Raw genomic sequence first — 12727 nt, forward strand, 5'->3', positions numbered from 1 at the left:
TCATCATCCCCTGCCATCTCACTCCCTGCTCCTCTCATCATCCCCTGCCATCTCACCCCCTGCTCCTCTCATCATCCCCCTGCCATCTCACCCCCTGCTCCTCTCATCATCCCCTGCCGTTTCACGCCTGCTCCTCTCATCATCCCCTGCCGTCTCACCCCCTGCTCCTCTCATCATCCCCTGCCATCTCACCCCCTGCTCCTCTCATCATCCCCTGCCGTCTCACCCCCTGCTCCTCTCATCATCCCCTGCCATCTCACCCCCTGCTCCTCTCATCATCCCCTGCCGTCTCACTCCCTGCTCCTCTCATCATCCCCGCCGTCTCACCCCCTGCTCCTCTCATCATCCCCTGCCGTCTCACTCCCTGCTCCTCTCATCATCCCCGCCGTCTCACCCCCTGCTCCTCTCATCATCCCCTGCCATCTCACCCCGTGCTCCTCTCATCATCTCCTGCCGTCTCACTCCCTGCTCCCAGAGCCGGATTAACAATGGGGCGGGTGGAGCTGCAGCTCCAGGCCCTCCACTTAAAATAGGCCCACAGCAGGACCATCAACAGTAAAACTGGCCAGGCAGAGAACAGAGTAAAATCTGTCAGAGCTGTGTTGCCTACTGTGCGGGTGTTGTCACTGATCTTGCGCCGATGTGGACATGCTTTACCTCAAATAACATGCACCGCCGGCCATCCATGAGAGCGGACAGGCAGAAGGCACAGGGTGGGCGGAGCCTGAAGATAGAGGTCTAGTGAGCGGCTTAGCACTGTCTTGATGCTGCTAGCAAGTATGTACAGCAGCCAGGGCTGGCGATGCAGGGCTAATCTACTGCTGCTGCACGGGACAGTGGAGACTGAGAAATGGAGATTCTCAGCTCCATCATCCAGGTCCAGGTGCATGAAGAGACGTGAGACAGGCAGCTGATGCAGGGTGCACACTGGGATGTCATCTGTAGAGCTCCTCCTTCTGTTACTACGTGGGACGGAGTGACTAGATTACTACTCTGCCTCTGGAAGCACTGAGCCGTTATGTAAGTAAAATAAGGAGCTGCTTGTTGTAACAACTTGATTGTTCCAGTAGCTGTTTCCAATGCACATGGGGGGGAGGACCAGGCAAGCACTGTCACCAGCAGGAATATCCCCTGCTCACATTTTACCAGACAGAGGCAGAAGGTATGCAGTCACCACCTGAAAAACAGAATTAGGTTCCTGGAGCCTTCTCTTTGCATTTTCAGCCCCAGTCAATTGGATACAGTTTAAAGTGTCCCTGATGCAGACATGCGGTTTCTCACTCATCTCCCTAGCCCCCTCCCTGACCAGCTGCATGACATCACTGGGGGAGAGGAAGCTGTACATTCAGACAGCTACTGACCACTGTACTCATCACCTCTGATACATGTTCCTTGCATGATGATGCAGCTAAAGGTACAGACATGTCACTGTGTGCAGAGCTCCCCCATACCCACCAATACTTTTCTGCACCACCTTCCATACTCCTCCATACTCACCACTACCTTAATGCTCACCCTGACTCACTACTACCATGCTGACCTACCTCCATGACCACCACTACCTCTCTGCACTAACCCCTGACTCCTCCATGCCCACCACTATCTCCCTGCACTACCCCCTTATCCCTCAATACTCAGCACTGCTTCTCTGCATTATCCCTCCTGACCTATCACTACAACTTGACACTACCCCTCTGCCCCCTCCATGCCCATCGCTACCACTCTGCACTACCCCTTGGCCCCTCCATGGTGACCCCTACCTCTATGGACTACTCCTCTGTCCTTTCCATGTCCACCACCTCTCTGCACTACCCCCTGGCCCCTTCATTCCAACCACTGCCACTCTGCACTAGTTCCATGTCTCCTCTATGCCCACCACTACCTCTCTGCACTACCACCTAACCCACCACTACGGCCCTGGACAACACCTACCCCTCCATGCCCACCACCTCTCTTCCCTGCCCTTGACCCATCCATTCCCACCACTACCTCTCTGCACTACCATTGATCTATCACTACCACTCTGCACTATCCCCAACCCCTTCAGGCCCACTATTACCTCTCTGCACTACCCGATCCATCACTACCACTCTGCACTACCCCCCTTCCCATCCATGCCCATCACTATCATTCTGCACTCGCCCGTCTCCTTCATGCCCACCACTACCACTTTGCACTACCCCCTGACCCCTCTTTGTTTACCACTGCTTTTCTGCACTGCCCCCCCTGACCCATCACTACCACTCTGCACTACCCCCCTGTATCTTCCATGCCCTCCGCTACTTCTCTGACCCAACCATACTGTATATAAAACTATTTTTTTTTTGCATTCACATAATGGACTTGTGCTTAACCAGCACTACTTACCCATAGTGCAGTGATGTAGTATAGGGAGGAAGAGTAGTGATGTAGGGGCAAATGTACCAAGTCTTGGAGAGTGATAAAGTGGAGAGAGCTTAAATACCAACCAACCAACCAACCAACCAACCAACCAACCAACCAGCTCCTTACTGCCATTTTTCAAATCCATTCTCTAACATGTCACTAAGGAGCTGATTAGTTGGTAGTTTATCTTTCTCCACTCTATCACTCTCCAAGATCTAGTACATCTCCATGCCAGCCCAGGAGAACTTCTCTGAGGTGCTACTCACACTCCGAGTCGGCACACAATAGGCCCTTGATAAATGTCAGCTCCAGGCCCGTGTGACCCTTAATCTGGCACTGCCTGCTCCTCTCATCATCCCCTGCCATGTCACCCCCTGCTCCTCTCATCATCCCCTGCTGTCTCACTCCCTGCTCCTCTCATCATCCCCTGCCATCTCACCCCCTGATCCTCTCATCATTCCCTCCACCTATCTCACCCCCTGCATCTCTCGTCATCCCCTCCACCCATCTTGCCTCCAGCTTATTTATCATCCCCTTAGCCCCGCCATCTCATCCCCTGCTGCTCTCATATCCCCCTCAACCCCCCTCATCCTCGTCCTCCACATCCCCCCCTGGAGCATCAGGTCGCGGCTGTTGGCAGCGGCCTCCAGACAGTCCTGACTTACGGTCACGGATCAGCTGCCTGGCGCACTGCCACTGCCTGCTATTCAAAAGGGGCGCTCTTTTGAAGCAATCATGGATCACCGGACCTTCAGCCAATGAAAAGCTGCCACTTTGCAGCTTCTCATTGGCTGGTGGTCCATGAGCCGTAAATGGCCCTGAAGCTGCTCCAGCGAGGAAAGATTGGCTGGCAACTGCTTATGCGGATTTGAACTGTATAGTGAAGCCGGGTCCTGAAACTTTTACTTTTTGGTGGCCGGCGGAGGCGAAACTGGTTCCGCCTTCAATTAGAAGTGCCGTTCCGGCCCACTTTAACCACTGTGACAGCAGATACAATGTGACATACTATGGCATATAAAATAAACAAGGGCAGTACTATGGGGGATAACATTAGCTAAGTCACAACTATAGTTCAGTAAATAAACTAGGGCACTATTATGGGGTATACAATGAACAGCTGCTGCAGAGAGGTGTCTATCTAGAAGCATTTGGACAGGAGCCTCTTCAAAATGTTGCTATGGGGCCCACAAAGTTCTGGCTATGTCCCTGGCCAGAAGGGTAGTGAAACAGAGCTACGGTCGAATTCCAGTAAATACAATCAGCAACAAGAATAGGAGCAGGCAGATTGAGGGTTAGATCACAATAAACAGGCACAGGTATTACTTATTTCCTGGCTAATATACACATAGCCTACAAGAAGAGTCTTTTCTAGACTATTTGGCTACTAGTGTGAACACAATAAAATGCACCCCCCAAAGACATTGTACACCATATTATGCCACACACTATAATGCTCCTTGCACTATATTATATCCCAAACAGTAATCAGAATCAGTTTATTGCCAAGTATATCAGTACATAATACACAAGGAGTTTGTTTCCGATAACCACAGATCCCAGACAGTATATGACATGAATAGAAACATAAAGGAAGGAAGAACACATGACTGATAGTTTGAGTACATGCAGGGCCGGCTCTACCATTAGGCAGCTGCCTAGGGGCGCCGGCCACTGGAGGGCACCACTGTATTCATCTAGCAAAAAACTGAAGGATGTCTCTTTATGCGGGTTAGTAATGAACTTACAGATGGGGGGATGGAACAAAATAAAATGTAATTGTATATATATATACATACATACATACACGTATATATGTATGCATATACATACAGTTATAGGGATGTAGTCCGGCTGACGGGATGTTGGCATTCGGAATACAGACGCCAAAATCCCTACACCTATCAGAATACCGACGCTGGAATCCCGACAACCGGCACCCCGACAGCCGGCATCCTGAATGTTAGTATGCCGGGGAGGGTTAGGGTAAGGTTCATTAATTTCATTAAAAATGTCAGTATTATGGTGGTCAGGATGCTGCTGTCAGTATTCTAACAGCGGCATCCTGTACCCAACCCCAATTAAATATCCCCACTAGACCTCATACACAGTATTTTACAGTATATAAAGAGCTGACAGCACTCAAGGACTTTTAAAGTGAAAGTATATTGTGAACAAAGTCGTTTACAATACAGTATAATTTATCACTTTAAAAGTCCTTGAGTGTTGTCCCATTTTCTCTGCATAGTATAATGATGCAATTCATTGGAGGTGGTGGTGGCTTTACAGCAGTCATTCCCAACCACGGTCCTCAAGGCACACCAACAGTGCAAGTTTTAGTGATATCCAGGCTGCAGCACAGATGGTTACATCAAAATAACTGAGCTACTAATTAAATCACCTGTGCTGAAGCCTGGATATCACTAAAACCTGCACTGTTAGTGTGCCTTGAGAACCGTGGTTGGGAATGCCTGCTTTACAGTTTAGGGGGTGCTAGACTGAAGCTTTGCCTAGGGTGCAGAGATACCTTGCACCGGCCCTGAGTACATGAGTTAAGTAGTGAACGTATGAGAATATGAGAATTAACCAAGTTAGTTGCCTGAAGAAAAAAACTGTTTCTGTGTCTAGCAGTTCTCATGAACCACGAGCTGTACCATCTGCCAGACGGCAGCAGCCGGAATAGATCATGAGCAGGGTGGGAATGGTCATCAATGATCCTCCCCGCAGAGCCGGCCCTAACCAATATGATGCCCTAGGCAAGATTTTGGCTGGTGTCCCCTAGCACCGCCGCTAGTTCTGCAGGAGATAATGGCATGAGTCAGCTGGTAGCTCTGCTAATGTCGGGCGCCTTTTGTTTATAAAAATGCATCTTATTTGCATTACTATGTGGCTAGGATGCACATGCAGCTTCTGCTGATTAAATTGATATGCAGCATGCCTATATTATGTGTGTGACTGCGGCTGTATCTGCATATTAAATGCTATATTACAGTGGTTTCCAGGACTACACTGCAATGTAGCATTTTGTATGCAGATACAGCCGCAGTCAAACACAGAATATAGGCATGCCGCATATCATTTTAATCAGCAGAAGCTGCTGGTGCCCCTAAGCATACCAAATGCCCTAGGCAACTGCCTAGTTTGCCTATGCCTAAGGCCAGCTCTGCCTCCCCGCCCGCTTCGTAACCCTTTCCCGACAGATATTATCGATTGCCGGAAGATTTGACCCTATCATTTTTTTCCGCTACCCTTACAATTCGTTGTAGCCTATTTCTGTCGTGGGATGAGGCAGAGCAAAACCATACTATGATCGATGAGCAGAGAACAGGGCAATTATGCAATCTGTTCTCTGCTCATCGATAATAGTATGGTTTGGCCCCTTGCACCAAATTATGCCTCACACAGTAATGCCCTTTGCACAATATTATGCCCCTTGCACCATATTATGCCCCACACAGTAATGCCTCGTTTACCATATTATGCCATACACAGTAATGCCCCTTGCACCATAATATGCCCCACACAGTAATGCCCCTTGCACCATATTATGCCCCACACAGTAATGCCCCATGCACCATATTATGCCTCACACAGTAATGCCCCTTGTACCATATTATGCCCCACACAGTAATGACCCTTGCAACACATTATGCCCCACATAGTAATGCCCCTTGCAGGGGCGTAGCCAGAACTTTGTGGGCCCCATAGCACCTTTTTGAAGGGCCCCTGTCCCAATGATTCTAGAGTGACACCTCTCAAAAGCAGTTGTTAATATATTATGACCCATAATAGTGCCCTAATGAATTTTCAGAACCATAGTAGTGCCTTAGTTCACATGATGTCACATTGTACCCCCAATTCACATTATGACACATACAGTGTCCCCAGTTCATATTATGTAACATTATAATGCCATCTAGTTTATTTTATACCACATTACAATGAGCAGTTTCAGGGGCAAAACCAGATATATTGTAGACCCCAAGGCAAAAGTATGTAAGAGCCCCTATGTACCACCCAATGGTGAAAGATGCATAGAACACATGTAACTATGACAGGGAAGGTGGTACCCTTTCAGCTCTGGGCCCCATAGCAGCTGCACTCCCTGCACCTATGGTAGCTACACCCTTGGCCCCTTGCACTATATTAAGTCCCACACGTAATGCCTCTTGCACCATATTATGCCCCACACAATAATGCACCTGACACCATATTATGCCCTACACAATTATGACCATGACATCATATTGTGCCTCACACAGTAATGCCCCTTACAAATTATGCCACTCTACCTGCTCGTTGTCAGGGATTTCATGATGCTACTGCCATTTCCGGGAACCTCTGTCTGCGCCTGCTCCTTTAATCTCTAGTAAATCATGATGGTCACCGCCTCCTTTAGCATCCTTCAGAAGTGTCTCCTCTAAGGCGGCAGCCATTTTTGGAGGGATATGTTCAATGGAATTTCATGTGGCCGTGGCTGTGGCCACAGGCACGGCTTGCTAATTATACGAAGTGGAGCCCATAGTATACAATGGGCTAATGTCATCTTCAGATAGCGCTAGCTGCAAAGGCCATTCCGGAGCTTGGTAAATCTGATAGCATTGCAACCCACGGCCCGGTGCAGGTTGGTTTCCCGACTGATGCTGAGCGCTGGGCACTGGGATATGTTGTAGAGCAGCTGCATGTACATGCTGCCCTAAGACGGCAGCTACTGCTCCTGCTTCCTGCCTGGCTAACAGCACCTGGAAGTGGTCACTAGCCAGAGCAGATGACAGCTGACAGCTTCAGTCCCAGGCCACACAATTTCTGATGGCAGCCATGGTTTTATCTAACATCAATTATATTTACTGTAAAGGCACAATATTGCTTTGCAAACGTTGGGAGTACAGACAAACAATGGGCTACTAGAGGGTACCCGTGTGAAAAATTATAATAATGTGATAGAACCAACTACAATAAAATTCAGTACAAATCCGAATTGGGATAAATCACCTTAAATTGTGCAAAAAACAATCTACTAGTGCAAAATATAAATATTAGCTAATAAGATTATCGGGGACACTGTTAACAGTTGTAAAGAGACTTTTGGTGAGCAGATCTCTGACATAATAGTAAACTCAATAGAAAACGATATGCTCTAAATCAGGGGTGGCAAACCAGTTAGAGACAAAGAGCCAAGAAATCTTGTTAGGTACATCAAAGAGCCGACTTCGAGCCGAAGGCACACTTGCAAAAATGGGGTGTGACCTTGTGCCTGCTAGGCCACACCCCTGGTATAAAATGCATTGAAAAAGACAGATCCAACATAAAATACAATGAAAAAGACACTTCTACATCAAATAATTGAAAAAGCTAGATCCACATAAAATATATTGAAAAGCCAGATTTACATAATACACTTCAGTTCCCCCACGTGACACTCCAGCCAGCACCCTCCTGTGTCACTCCAGCCAGCACCCGCCTGTGTCACTCGAGCCAGCATCCGCCTGTGTCACTCCAGCCAGCTCCCCCATGTGTATTTGGCTCCCTCAGTCTACGTAGTGCTGCTGCATGTCTGACTGGAGTGCAGCGGTTTACAGATCTCTTGTGGTCATGTGACTTTGAGTGTTGGGAGCCACATTTGAATGAAGAAAGAGCCACATGTGGCTCAAGAGCCATGCGTTGGCCACCACTGCTCTAAATCAAATCCCCCAAAAAACAGAAGTAATAATAGTAATGGATGTGTGAAAACAAGATTACAAATACTGTAGGTAAACAAAAACTTAACACCATCCAAATCTATTGCTTTGTTGAGACTATCAGGATGAATATTGCAAGTAATTAATCTAAACTAATACATCCATTGGAACGCTACCTACAAAGTATAGATATTTACTTGAGAGTTAAAAGATCGGGAGGGGGAAGGGGGAGGACTTAACATGGGGTTTGGGTTTAGGAAGGGATAAGTATTCCTCTTAATCTTCTTTATTCCAGAAAAAATTAAAACTAAATTGGTCATTCCGAGTTGATCGCTCGCTGCCGATTTTCGCAGTGCAGCGATTAAGTAAAAAAATTGCAAAAATGCGCATGGTACTTTCACACAAAACTTTGTTGTTTTACACAAGCTCGAGCTACGTTTTTTCATCGCTCGAGTGTTCGTAGTGTGATTGACAGGAAGTGGGTGTTTCTGGGCGGAAACTGGCCGTTTTCAGGGAGTGTGCTAAAAAACGCAGGCGTGCCAGGTAAAAACGCAGGAGTGGCTGGAGAAACAGGGGAGTGGCTGGCCGAACGCAGGGCGTGGTTGTGACGTCAAACCAAGAACTAAACAGACTGAGGGGATCGCAGTCTAGGAGTAGGTCTGGAGCTACTCAGAAACTGCAGGGAATTATTTAGTAGCAGTTCTGCTAATCTTTCGTTCGCTATTCTGCTAAGCTTAGATACACTCCCAGAGGGCGGCGGCCTAGCTAAAAGCAGCTAGCAAACGCAACAACTCAGACTGAGGGCCTATGAACCAGGTTGGAATCGGGCACAAATTAGGATTGTGTTTTGGATAAGAAACAGCTGCTGCCTAAGACAGGATTTTAATTACCTGCTGGTAAATCCTTTTCTCGTAGTCCGTAGAGGATACTGGGGTCCACATTAGTACCATGGGGAATAGACTGGTCCACTAGGAGCCATGGGCACTTTAAGAAATGAATAGCGTGGGCTGGCTCCTAGACTCAGTCTAGAAACTGTGCCCGAGAAGACGGACATACTTCGAGAGAAGGATTTAGCTGAACAGTGGTGAGATTCGAACCAGCACACACAAACAAGGGGAAAGCCAAGCTAAACCAACTTGAATAGGAACAGCAACGGCTGAACCAATAACAAAACTTAACCAAGTAACAGTGCAGAAACAAAGCACCGGGTGGGCGCCCAGTATCCTCTACGGACTACGAGAAAAGGATTTACCGGTAGGTAATTAAAATCCTATTTTCTCTTACGTCCTAGAGAATACTGGGGTCCACAGTAGTTCCATGGGGATGTACCAAAGCTCCCAAACGGGGTGAGAGAGTGCTGAGGTTCCTGTAGAACTGATTGACCAAACTGAAGGTCCTCAGAGGCCAAAGTATCGAACTTGTAAAACTTAGCAAACGTGTTCGAACCTGACCAAGTAGCTGCTCGGCAGAGCTGTAAAGCCGAAACACCCAGGGCAGCCGCCTAGGAAGAACCCACCGACCTAGTAGAGTGGGCCTGAACTTTAGGAACCGGCAATCCTGCCGATGAATAAGCCTGCTGGATAGTAAGCCTGATCCAGCGAGCAATAAACTGCTTTGAAGCAAGACACCCAATTTTCTTAGGATCATAGAGAACAAACAGCGAGTCCGATTTTCTGTGACTAGCCGTCCTCTTCACGTAAATCCTCAAAGCCCTCACCACATCCAGGGATTTAGAGGTAGCAGAGGTGTCCATAAAGACCGGAACCCATAGCCAGATAAATGGGGGGATGCGGGGCATACTGTACCCCGGGCCCCCCTTTGTCAGGGGGCCCCCGGCCAGAGCACACTGACATCACTAGCTTTCCCTCTTAAGCAGCAGCAGAACCAGCAGACAGAATGCAAGCAGGACAGTATGCAGTGCAGGCAGATACACCGCAAAACCTTGTTTCATGAGCTACCGACAGAGCTTTCTGACCAGAGGAGAGATAGGAGGGTGGAGAGATCTGTACGTGACATCGATCCCAGCTTCTCCTCCTCCCGGCCTGGGTGTCTGAGTCCTGTGTAAACTGTTATGCAACTAAACCATTTGCATACCTCCCAACATTACACTCTCCAGGAGGGACAGAATGCTCTGCTTCTGGACTTTTCTCCTAATTCATGATTGCCGGCACCTGTTTTGAACAGGTTAAAGGATAAGAAAGGTATTTCAGCACAGGTGATGGCAATTCTACATTAAGAGGGAAGTCCAGGAGCAGAGCATTCTGTCCCTCCTGGAGAAGGTCATGTTGGGAGGTATGCATTTGGGTCTAGAGATAGAGACACACAGAAAGTCCTCCTGAGTCCTGTCCCAGTGTGTAAGTAGTACAGAGGCTGCTGCTATTCTTGCATGTGACAAGATAAATTATTTTATTTTTCTATGTGTATTTTAAGGTTACATTGTCGTTGTCCCACTACAAGAAAAATGTATAAAATAGTTGTCTTTCAATTAGGTGGAGCTATAAACAGAACCCAGGCATTATTAAACTATTAGTTAAAACTAATATACACCATTGGTTTAAATGTAATATACACAATCTATACCTCTCAACATGACCCATTCCAGGAGGGACAAAATGCTCTCTACCTGGACTTCCCTCTTAATTTATGATTGCAATCACCTGTGTTGAAACGCCTTTCTTATCAATTAAATAGTTCAACACTGGTCACACCAATCATATATTAAGAGGGAAGTCCAGGTAGAGAGCATTTTGTCCCTCCAGGAATGGGACATGTTGGGAGGTGTGCACAATTTTTAATACACATACCCCACCTTTCATCGGGGGCCCCCCTGTCTTAAGTGCCCCGGGCACCCTCAAGGCTTAATCCGGCCCTGCCGGAACCACAATAGGTTGGTTGATATGAAACCCAGACACCACCTTAGGAAGAAATTGCTGACAAGTTCTGAGTTCAGCTCTATCTTCATGAAAAATCAAATAGGGGCTTTTGTGAGACAACGCCCCCAGTTCTGACACACGCCTTGCGGAAGCCAAGGCCAACAGTGTAACTGTCACGGTTCGGGTAACTGGTCGTCATTTCTTACCAGTCAAGTATCTTCTGAGACTGGCTCTGCGTTCCAGGGTCGGGTCCCAGCGGTGTTGCTGATGTATATATTCTGCATCGCTTCACTGTTGGCCCGCAGCACTGTTACAGTGCCCTTCTCAGTATACTTGTCAGGTCCCAGAATGGCGTTCTCATCCCGCTGCGACCGTCGCAGCCGTGCCTGTGCTTTCAGTGTGCAGAGAGCTGGGTGTGACGTCTCATGCTCACTGCGGTCTTTGTCACTGTCCCTGTGGCCTTGCTGCGCGGGTGAACAGGTGTGGCGTCTCCTGCCCGCCGCGATCTCCGTTGCCACCGGTCCTGTGCCTTCAGTGTGCTGAGAGCTGGGTATGACGTCTTCTGCCCACTGCGGTCTCTGCCGCTGTCCCCGTGGTCTGGCTGTGCAAATGGATAGTGTGGCGTCTCCTGCCTGCAGCGGCCTCCGCCGCCATTGCTTTTGTTTTCCACATGGTTTTCTCCAAGCTGACTTGGTTCTGGTCACATGCTAGTGTTTCCTCCAATCCACTGCGCTACAGAACTCTGGTTAATTGACTAGTCAATGCCTGCATCCCAGCAGGTATAAATATCCTGTTTCAGAGCTGGAGGATTGTCAGTGCTTCAGTTGTCATCCCAGTGATACTAGTCTCTCCTCATTGTGGTTTGTCCTGTCTTCAATACTCCACTAGAGACTCACACCAGTCCTACTCCTCATGGTGCAGCCTGTCTCTGCAGTGTCTCATCATTGCACCCTGCGTTTGGCAGATTTCTAAACACCGGCTTCCAGCATTGCAGCTTCCAGCGGTGACCTGTCTCTGTTCTACATCAATGCCCTGCCATCATTCTCCAGTAATCTGTGATCCCAAGCATCACCTGTGATATTTCTTCGCTCCCTTGCTACATTAGTGCACTCCAGCACTTCCACTACAGCTATTCAGTTGGACCAGTCCCATCTGGTAAAACCTGGCAGATTACAACACAGTCACCAGCTTCTGCATTACCTCAGCTGGCCAGTTCCTGTTTCCAATCCGCTTCTTAGCGCATAGGTGTTGGTAAAGGACATACCACCTCCAGGTCCTTTAAGACTGTCTCCTGTTTGTACCACACCTAGAGACTTCCTAATGCACTTCTAGGAACTGTGACTTGTTATCTAATGAATACCATACTGCAAACTGCCAATACACCTGTTGTGCTGTGTTCTTAATAAAACCCATTGAACATATCTTCAGTTGTCGTGGTCACGCCTTCGGGCACTGGTACTACAGGTCCACACGCATGTCCAGGAGTCCCATCTTACCTCCCAGGTTTAAGTACTCCTCAGCCCCTACAACTGAGGCTTCCCATAGTCAGCACCAGCCCTCAGTTTTGACAGTAACAGTCTTCCACGTAAGAAACTTAACGTCAACCTCCTGTAAAGGTTCAAACCAGTCCGATTGCAGAAAACACAACACCACGTTAAGATCCCAAGGTGCCATGGGAGGCACAAAGGGCAGTTGGATGTGTAGAACACCCTTCAAGAACGTCTGAACCTCAGGAAGGAAAGCCAAATATTTCTAGAAGAAAATGGACAAGGCCAAAATCTGGACTTTCAAGGA

Source organism: Pseudophryne corroboree, chromosome 3 (assembly GCF_028390025.1).
Source record: "Pseudophryne corroboree isolate aPseCor3 chromosome 3, aPseCor3.hap2, whole genome shotgun sequence".
NCBI classification, from domain to species: domain Eukaryota; kingdom Metazoa; phylum Chordata; class Amphibia; order Anura; family Myobatrachidae; genus Pseudophryne; species Pseudophryne corroboree.